Genomic DNA, 10,096 nt, shown 5'->3' with positions numbered 1-10,096 from the left:
CTACTGAGCCTGTGCTCCAGAGCCCGGGAGCCGCAGCTACTGAGCCTACGCGCCCTACAGCCCGGGAGCCGCAGCAAGAGAAGCCACCGCAGTGAGAAGCCCGTGCACCGCAACTAGAGAGCAGCCCCCACTCGCTGCGACTAAAGAGTCTGCACAGCCACGAAGGCCCAGCACAGCCGATAAATAAATACATACTAAAAAGAACTGCAAAGCACCCCAAAGCAGACAGAAATGAGAGGCATATTCTTCCTGAAAACTTAACAACCACAAGAGCTAAGAATCGAGAGTTTGTTTTCCTCCTGATGCTGCTGCCCAGTGCCCTTTGCCATAGCGGAGGAGAACACGTGGAACACCACATCCCTGTCAACCTCAAGTAGCAGAGAACAGAGTTCAGAGCCAAAAGAAAACCTGGGCGAGCCTCTGGATGTGAGAGAACCATAGAAGGGATGACACCAAAAATCTGAGTCAACCTGCGGCTCAAATCCCTGGTTGACCACAGTTCTACGCGTGTGCTGCAGACTCAGTGAAAAACAGGCAGGAATTTGTCTACTCTTAGAAGGCAGCTACTCTAGATGATATCTGCGAGTTTACTGCTTTTTATCTGGCTGCATTCCCTATGCACCGCGTAAGTGGTAGAAAGCTGTAGCCGTACACTTGAGATATCAGAGCATATAACCTGGTGCTGGGAGGAAGCCGAGAATTTCGGAGGGAATGCTCAGAAGGAAGGAAACCACAGAGAGTAAGCTTCTGAGTGTCAAGTTTACTGAGATCCTTGACTGATGGCCAAACTATGCAGGCAGAGGGGAGTATCCCCAGTGGAACAGGGAAAGAAAAGCTGTGCCTACAAGAGACCAGCTGCCACACCCTCCCTTGGGAGACAGAATTCAGTGTGAATATAGGCAAATTAACTTCCCTCTAGAACAATAACAGTAGCAAAACAATCATGCTTAGAACACAACCAAATCTAGAGACACTACAATATGTTGTCTGAAATGTCTAATTTTCAACCAAAAGTTAGACATGCAAAGAATTGGGAAGATATCATTCACTGTCAGGAAAAAAAAGAAAAACAGTAGAAATTGACTCCAAGTGGATTTGGATATGGAATTTAGCAAAGACTTCAAAACACCTGTTATAAATATGTATCAATAATTAAAGTTTATTTTAATTAGTGAACAGGTAGGAAAACTCAATAGTTAAAAACTATTAAAAATGGAATTTCAAGAGCCAAACAGTATGAAAAGTGAAATTAGAAATTTGTGGGGGTTTTTAGATGGTTTGAATGGCAGATTAGAGATGGCAGAAGAATGAGTGGACTTCAAGAGCAATAAGAATTAACCCTAAAAATGGAGAGAAAAAAGAAGAAAGATGAACAGAGCCTCAGATGTGGGGGCAGTATGAAGGAGCTGACATACATGTAATTGTCTTAGAAGGAAAGGAAGTGGGGAAAGGGACAGGTGATGTTTTTAAAGAAATAAAGGTGAAACCAGACAAAATTTTGTGGAAAACATTGAAAATCCAAGAATCTTACTGAACCTAAAGCAGGTAAAAAAAAGTCCTTGGAAAATCATAGTCTAACTGCCAAAAGCTAAAGCTAAAGGAGAAAATCTTAAATGCAGTGAGAGAAAAACAACAGGTTATACGGAACAGTTCTCCAGCTGACAGCTGACTTCTCAACAGAAAAAAACAAGCCCCCAAATTTTGGAATATCATATTCAAGGTGCTGAAGTTTCAAACTATCAAAGCAAAGGCAAAATAAGGACACTTTTCTGCAAACAAAAATTGAGGAAATATGTCGCAAAGCAGATCTCCACCATGAGAAATGCTAAAGCAAGTTGTTCAGGGTAAACAGAAGTGGCCTCAGATGACACCTCCGAGCTACGGGTCGGCCTGGGCGGCACTGGGAGTGGTGAATGTGAGTGAAGGGCTAGATCTACCAGTCAGCATCCAGGCAGAAGACAGAGACCACTCGCAATCTGAAGAGGGCTCTGGACAAAGAATTACAGATTGGTAAGAGATGGCTCGGGCCTCCCGGGTGGCTCAGTGGTAAAGACTCCACCTGCCAATGCAGGAGACACAAGAGACTTGGGTTCAATCCCTGGGCCGGGAAGATCTCCTGGAGAAGGGAATGGCAACCCACTGCAGTCTTCTTGCCCGGGAAATCCCATGGACAGAGGAGCTTGGTGGGCTATAGTCCATGGGGGTCATAAGAGTCAGACACGACTTAGCAACTAAACAACGACAACAAAGAGATGGGTAAAGAGAACTTTAAGGATTACAGGAATACAAATGCGGAAAACGGCTCGGGGATAAGTTGAGAAAGTGGGATGCCCCACCACCACCACCACCACCACTGCCACAAGGCTGGGCTTCAGACCTCCGTGGCATGTGCAGCTGGCAGTGGTGAAGAAGCAGAACAATGCTGGCTGAAGCTGGGTCCTAGGCAGTGACCACAATGGCCAGGGAGCCTGGTGGGCCTCCTGCCAGCTGCTGGCGGCTCCACCACTGGGGGATGAAAGCCCCGGGCCAGCGGGGAGGAGCTGTGGCTGACTGGCCCTGCAGTGGCCCTCCTGTGCCCTCTATTGACAAAACCTAGCATCGTCCAGCAGGCAAGAGAGCTTCCTGCGGTCAGTGCCAGTTCCACAAAGCAGGGCAAAGGTGGGTACACGTGGAGCTGAGAGCCAACAAACTGGTAACTGGCACGCCCCCCCCCTTTCTTTTTTTTCAGTTGTGCTGCATCTCCATTGCTACACGTGGGTTTTCTCTAGTTGTGATTTGCAGGCTCTACAGCACGAGCTCAGCAGTTGTGGCCCACGGGCTTCATTGCCTCTCAACACATGTAATCTTCCTGGACCAGGGAGTGAACCTGTGTCCCCATCATTGGCAGGTGGATTCTTAATCCACCAGGGAAGCCGCTAGCACGCTGTATGTTGTCCACTTTTCTAAATTCCTTTCTTTACAATGTATTTTTTTGGTTGCACTGGGTCTTAGTTGCGGCAGGTGGAATCTTCTAGTTATGGTGTGTGAAATCTTAGTTGTCACATGTGGGATCTAGTTCCCTGACCAGGGTTTGAACCCAAGCCCTCTGCATTGGGAGCGCAGAGTTTTAACTCATGGACTACCAAGGAAATCCCTCTTAATTCCTTTTAGAGATATTATACACAGTCTGGGCTTCCCTGATAGCTCAGCTGGTAAAGAATCCACCTGCAGTGCAGGAGACCTGGGTTCAATTCCTGGGTTGGGAAGATCCCCTGGAGAAGGGAACAGGCTACCCATTCCAGCATTTTTTTTTTTCTTTCACTCCAGTATTCTGGCCTGGAGAATTCCAGGGACCGTATAGTCCATGAGGTTGCAAAGTGTCGGACACAATTGAGCAACTTTCACTTCTTTCATAGGCATTATTGTGTTTATGACATAAATGCGGTATGGATGGCAGCGTGAATAGAGAGGCACATGGTTGTATTTTACCTGAAGGAATCCAATACCAATCCCATGCAGACTGGGACACATTAAAATGTGTACTTCATCTCTAGAGCAATCACTGATTGCATATGCAAAGACAGCTGGAAATCCAATAGGAAAATTATGGGATTCGAAGAAATATTGTATTAACACAAAAGAAGGACTAGAAAGAGGAACCAAAAGAGATAAGTAGCAAGATAGCAGATCTAAATCTAACCTAACTGCAACTGAAATTCTATGTAGATGGAATAAAACTCCAATTACAAGGTATGTACTATTGTACTGGATCAGTGCAAAGAAATAGAGGAAAACAATAGAATGGGAAAGACTACAGATCTCTTCAAGAAAAATAGAGATACCAAGGGAACATTTCATGCAAAGATGGGCTCAATAAAGGACAGAAATGGTATGGACCTAACAGAAGCAGAAGATATTAAGAAGAGGTGGCAAGAATACACAGATGAACTGTACAAAAAAGATCTTCACGACCCAGATAATTATGATGGTGTGATCACTCACAGTCACCTAGAGCCAGACATCCTGGAATGTGAAGTCAGGTGGCCCTTAGGAAGCATTGCTATGAACAAAGCTAGTGGAGGTGATGGAATTCCAGTTGCTGCTACTGCTGCTGCTAAGTCACTTCAGTCGTGTCCTACTTTGTGTGACCCCATAGGCTCCCTCATCCCTGGGATTCTCCAGGCAAGAACACTGGAGTGGGTTGCCATTTCCTTCTCCAATGCATGAAAGTGAAAGTGAAAGTGAAGTCACTCAGTCGTGTCCGACCCTCTGCGACCCCATGGACTACAGCCTACCAGTCTCCTCCGTTGAGCTATTTCAATTCCTGAAAGCTAATGCTGTGAAAGTGCTGCACTCAATATGCCAGCAAGTTTGGAAAACTCAGCAGTGGCCACAGGACTGGAAAAGGTCAGTTTTCATTCCAATCCCAAAGAAACGCAATGCCAAAGAATGCTCAAACTACCGCACAATTACACTCATTTCACACGCTAATAATGTTCAAAATTCTCCAAGCCAGGCTTCAGCAATAAGTGAACCATGAACATCCAGATGTTCAAGCTGGTTTTAGAAAAGGCAGAGGAACCAGAGATCAAATTGCCAACATCTGCTGGATCATCAAAAAAGCAAGAGAATTCCAGAAAAACATCTATTTCTGCTTTATTGACTATGCCAAAGCCTTTGACTTTGTGGATCACAATAAACTGTGGAAAATTCTGAAGGAGATGGAAATACCAGACCACCTGACCTGCCTCTTGAGAAACCTATATACAGGTCAGGAAGCAACAGTTAGAACTGGACATGGAACAACAGACTGGTTCCAAATAGGAAAAGGAGTATGTCAAAGCTGTATATTGTCACCCTGCTTATTTAACTTCTATGCAGAGTACATCATGAGAAACGCTGGGCTGGAAGAACCACAAGCTGGAATCAAGATTGCTGGGAGAAATATCAATAACCTCAGATATGCAGATGACACCACCCTTATGGCAGAAAGTGAAGAGGAGCTAAAAAGCCTCTTGATGCAAGTGAAAGAGGTGAGTGAAAAAGCTGGCTGAAAACTCAACGTTCAAAAAATGAAGACTGTGGGATCTGGTGCCACCACTTCATGGCAAATAGATGGGGAAACAGTGTCAGACTTTATTTTTGGGGGGCTCTGAAATCACTGCAGATGGTGACTGCAGCTATGAAATTAAAAGATGCTTACTCCTTGGAAGGAAAGTTATGACCAACCTACATAGCATATTCAAAAGCAGAGACATTACTTTGTCGACAAAGGTCTGTCTAGTCAAGGCTATGGTTTTTCCAGTGGTCATGTATGGATGTAAGAGTTGGACCATAAAGAAAGCTGAGTGCTGAAGAATTGATGCTTTTAAGCTGTGGTGTTGGAGAAGACTCTTGAGAGTCCCTTGGACTGCAAGGAAATCCAACCAATCCATCCTAAAGGAGATCAGTCCTGGGTGTTCATTGGAAGGACTGATGTTGAAGCTGAAACTCCAATACTTTGGCCACCTGATGTGAAGAGCTGACTCATTTGAAAAGACCCTGATGCTGGGAAAGATTGAGGGCAGGAGGAGAAGGGGATGACAGAGGGTGAGATGGTTGGATGGCATCACCAACTCAATGGACATGGGTTTGGGTGAACTCTGGCAGTTGGTGATGGATAGGGAGGCCTGGCGTGCTACGGTTCATGGGGTCACAAAGAGTTGGACACGACTGAGCAACTGAACTGAACTAGGTAAAAAAGCAAGTTTCAACTTTGTGTTGTCTACAAGAGACACACTTTATACACAAAAGCACAGATGGGCAGCAAGTAAGAGTGTGGAAAAGGAGATACAGACCGACCTCAGAGATACTGTGGTTCAATTCCAGATCAACTGCAATAAAACAAATATCACAGTAAAGCAAATCATGGGAAGCTTTTTATTTCCCAGGGCATATGGAAGTGGTCTTTACTGGGGGGAGGGTTAGTTAGGGAGTTTGGGAGTGGTTATCCATTCAAAATGGATAGCCAACAAGGGGGCTACCCCTGGTGGCTCAGATGGTAAAGAATCTGCCTGCAATGCAGGAGACCTGGGTTTGATCCCTGAGTTGGGAAGATGCCCTGGAGAAGGGAATAACAACCCACTCCAGTATTCTTGCCTGGAGAATCCCCATGGACAGAGAGAGGAGCCTGGTGAATTGCAGTCCACGGGCTGCAAAGAGTTGGACACGACTGAGCAACTAAGAACAGCACAACCAACAAGGGCCTACTGCATAGCACGTGGGGCTACTCGATGTTTTGTGCCAGCTTGGATGGGAGGGGGGTTTGGGGGAAGAACGGATACATGTATATGTATGGCTGAGTCCCCTACCTGTTCACCTGAAACTGCTACAACATTGGTAATCAGATATACCCTGATACAAAATAAAATGGTTTTAAGTTTGGGGGAAAGAAGTTGTATTTACACTACACTAATCTCTTAACTGTGCAATAGCATTATCTAAAATACAGTGTACATACCTGAATTTGACAGTGCCTTATTGCCCCCCCCAAAAGCTAACCATCATCTCACAATACTGTGTTGCCACAAACCTTCCATTTGTAAAAATTCCAATATCTGCAAAGCACAATAACGTGTGTACGCCTGTACCTTGCAAGCAGCCTAGGAAAGCTAGAGAGATTGTGTTCATATCACACAAAATAGATTTTAAGGCAAAGCACATTATTAGAGGCAAAGAGAGACAATTCTTACTAATGAAAGGGTCAGTTCATCAGACGTAAAGTTGTAAGCAGTTATGCACTGGAAAGCAGCTTCCAAACATGGAACACAAAGTCTGATGGCGAGAGGGCGGAGGCGGGTCTGTAATCGCAGCTGGAGACTTGAACCCCCGTCTCAGCATACTGAGAACGGCTGGGTATGTAAGTGACACAGGACTCCGGGAAGAGGATTGGGAAGTCCACAGAACCTGCGAGGGGCTGAGAACCCGGCCAGGAGGCCCTGCTGCTGGGAACCGCCCCCACCTACATCGCGACCTAAGCACCTCCAACGGGGACCCGGCTGCCTTGGCTCCTGGGCAGCAACCCCACAGGCTGCACCCACCCCGGCCACTGAGATCAGCCCCTGGGCTTGGAGCCACAGCCACCTGGGCCCTTCCGCCTCCCCAGCCCTGGCTCTCCCCACCACCCGCCCCCAGCCCATCCTCTGAGCATGCTCCCCCACCCCCACCCCCCGCAACCTGCGTCATGCCCGGTGAGTCACCCTCCAGGGCTTCGTCCTCCAACAGCCGTTGTTCCTCCCACTTGTTACTGAGACCAGAGTTTGGAGAGTCCAGCAGCAGGAAGTGCTGAGGCGAGATTTCAGCCCAGGCCAGCTCCTTCCAGGGGCCCTGATCTGCCACCTCCCTGCCACCCCCTGTCAGGACGGGGTCCTCTCTGGGCCTCTAAGGCCCCCAGTCTCTGGAACCATCAGCGCTCTGGGGCCGGGTAGATGCAGCCTGGATGGGTAGAAGCCTGCTGGGTCTCCATGGCTGGCCAGGGAGGGCATCTGCTTCCCAGGAGAGGTCCTGGTGGAAGACAGAGGGAGGGTCCAGAGGAGCCCCCCGTGTGCTGTCCACCCTCTTCTGCTGAGGGCCCCTGGCCTGGGACCTGTTATGCCCAGTGTCCGAGTCCCCAAAACTGAGAGAATAAGATAAGACGTCCACAGCAATGCAAAAGCATAAAGGGGTTTATTGCTAGCTCGAGCTAGGGCCCAGGTCTCATCCAGCACAGTGGAATCTTGATGAGAGCCCCGAGCTCTGAATCACAGCTGCTTCTATACAGGCGGTCTTTTGTCTCAGCAATAGTGTAGTTGGCGTGTGGTGATTGACTTAACCTTGGCGTCATCGGGGGGGACCTTGGTGTCATCGGGGACCTTGGTGAGGCTTCCCAGAATTATGACTCATGCTTACGAGAACCTGAGGCTTAGGCCTAGTGTGGCCTGTTGAGCCTGTCACGGCTCAGGTCAGATCCCAACAGGACCCAGCCCCATGCCTGAGCCCCTGGGCGCAGGCCTGGGCAAGGGTTTGGACGGTAGTGGCAGGCATGCCCCTTCACCCCAGGTCTGGGAGGAGGAGCTGCCAGGATGGGGGCTTCTCCTCCATACCTGGGGGGAGGCTGGTTCTGGAAGGGCCCTCGGGCAGTGGTGCAGCAGCTCAGCGCTGGGGCGGCAGGTGGGGGGGTGGTGCCTGCTGGATGTGGTTTTGGCAGAGACGCTGCCCTACCCGGCTCCTTGGGGGGGTGCCTGAGGCCCACATGGTGGACACAGGCCTCTGGGGGGCTGCCTGGCTGCGGGGTGAACCCACTGAGACCTTGGGCTCCAGGAACTTCCAGAAGCACCCTTGGAGGCACCGTGTAGGGGGTGGGGAGGGGCACACGGTGCCTTGGGGGCCCTAGCTGTCCCCAGGACCCCCCAGCAGGATTGGGGTGCAAAGTCCCCCAGAAGCCACTGTGGCAGCTCTCCGGGGGGCACAGGCACAAGGACCCCAGGAGAAGTCTGGAGCGAATCCCTGTCCTGCCCTCAGCCCACCCTTGAGGGGCATCAGCTGCGGGTGGCAGCCCCAAACGCTGAGGGGAGGGGCCTTTGGTGGAAGCCAAGTGCCCCTCGTTCCCTGTGCCCCCTCCTGGGGGCTGCTGTGCTCCCGGACCCTGCCCCTGTGCCCCTGAGGACCCTCCGTCCCTCCTGGACCGTCAGCTTTTGCAGCCTGGGCCCTGGGCATGCAGGTGGTGGCTCAGGCATGGGGTGGGATCCCCGGGGGAGGGGGCTTCAGTGGAAGAGGGTGGAATGTGCACAGGGGCAGGGGGTCGCTCCAGACCCTCTCCTCCTCCTTCCACCCTGGGAAGCAGGCTGGGAGATCTGGCAGGGACTCAAGCTGAGGGGCCAGGCTGGGCAGGAGAGGGGTTGAGGGCTGGGTCCCGGGGAATGCTTGGGCCTCACAGGGATGCCCACCCGGCTCCCACCAGCAGGGCAGCTGCCTGTTGGGGTGTCCCGAGCTGCAGGCGAGGAGGCGGACAGTGACAGCAGTCTCGAGTGGGCCCTGAGGGACGGGCGCTGCCCAGCACTGGCCCCTGAGCCTAGGCAAACGCTTCCTGACAGCCGCCAAGCGTACACACAGTGCCCGGGGGCAGAGCTGGCCCCTGTCTATCTGTCTGCTCAGGAGGCCTCGGCCGGGGCAGGGGAGGCGGGGAGGGCTGTTTGCTTGGTCCGCTCGGGACTGCAGGGGCGACTGTCTTCCCGGGGCCCAGACGGACCAGCTCCATCGCCTGAAGTGCCTGTTGGCAGGAGGCCCTCCGTGAGGGCCAGGCCCTTCTGGGAGGCCCTGGAGGCAGGGGGCCGCCGCTTGTCCCCACCCCTCCAGCCTGTTTGTCCCTCCGTCCTGGCCAGGGTCTGCTGCAGAGAGGGAGCCCACGGCTGCTGGCTGCAGCCCGGGCATGTGCCCCCCGCTGCAGGCAGCTTGCCCGGTGCAGGGAGCTTCCCGCATGACCACTGGCTGCCCGGGGACGCGGGTGTGTGATGTTGGTGGATTTGCCACCTGGAGGGAGGGCGGCGGTCTCGTGGGGACAGGGCTGTGCTATGGGCACCCTCTCAAAGCCCAGATTAGCCTTGCGAATCATCAGCTTCTCCAGGGGGCACGTGGGATTCTCCTAACCCCAAATCTGCACCTCCTGGTGATGGGCCAGGGGTCAGCACCCCACCCCACACCCTGCCCTGGCCGCGTACCTGTCCCAGCTCCCAGGTGCCAGGGACCGCAGTGCTCCAAACCCAAGCTGGGGAGCCAGGCTGCCCTCTGGCCACGCTGGGAATAGTGTCAGGGTGCGGTATTTTGAAGACATGAGCTGAACGGCAAAGACTGTGGGCTGGCCCTCCAGCCCGGACGTCTGGCGCCCTGGCTGCTGTATTTTGGTGACCAAACCATTTTAGCCTCCAGAACGTGTCACTTTTCAGAAGTTCTGGATGGGAACACTCTTCAGTGGTAGCTTATTCTTATCAGTGGGGCGGGGACCTCAGGCAGGCTGGGTGGGGGCCCGGCCTTCGTCTCCTCTGCGCTAGGAACAGAGTGCTCATGCCCAGCTCGTGTCCCCCTTTCCCACCCTGGCCAGAGA

The 10,096-nt window shown here is 51.6% G+C and overlaps 1 protein-coding gene across 1 annotated transcript in view; it reads left to right on the top strand.

The window, feature by feature from the left end:
- The window catches only part of RCOR1 (REST corepressor 1), a 127,074-nt gene extending 126,002 nt beyond the window's left edge, over positions 1-1,072 (top strand). Inside the window, exon 12 of the mRNA XM_040256888.1 lies at positions 1-1,072. This exon is cut by the window's left edge and continues 12,482 nt beyond it. The gene's annotated coding sequence lies outside the window, so the exon portion shown is untranslated.
- Positions 1,073-10,096: the final 9,024 nt, after the last annotated feature.

This window comes from Oryx dammah, unplaced genomic scaffold (assembly GCF_014754425.2).
Source record: "Oryx dammah isolate SB20612 unplaced genomic scaffold, SCBI_Odam_1.1 HiC_scaffold_16, whole genome shotgun sequence".
NCBI lineage: Eukaryota > Metazoa > Chordata > Mammalia > Artiodactyla > Bovidae > Oryx > Oryx dammah.
This window is presented reverse-complemented; position numbering and strand designations above follow the sequence as displayed.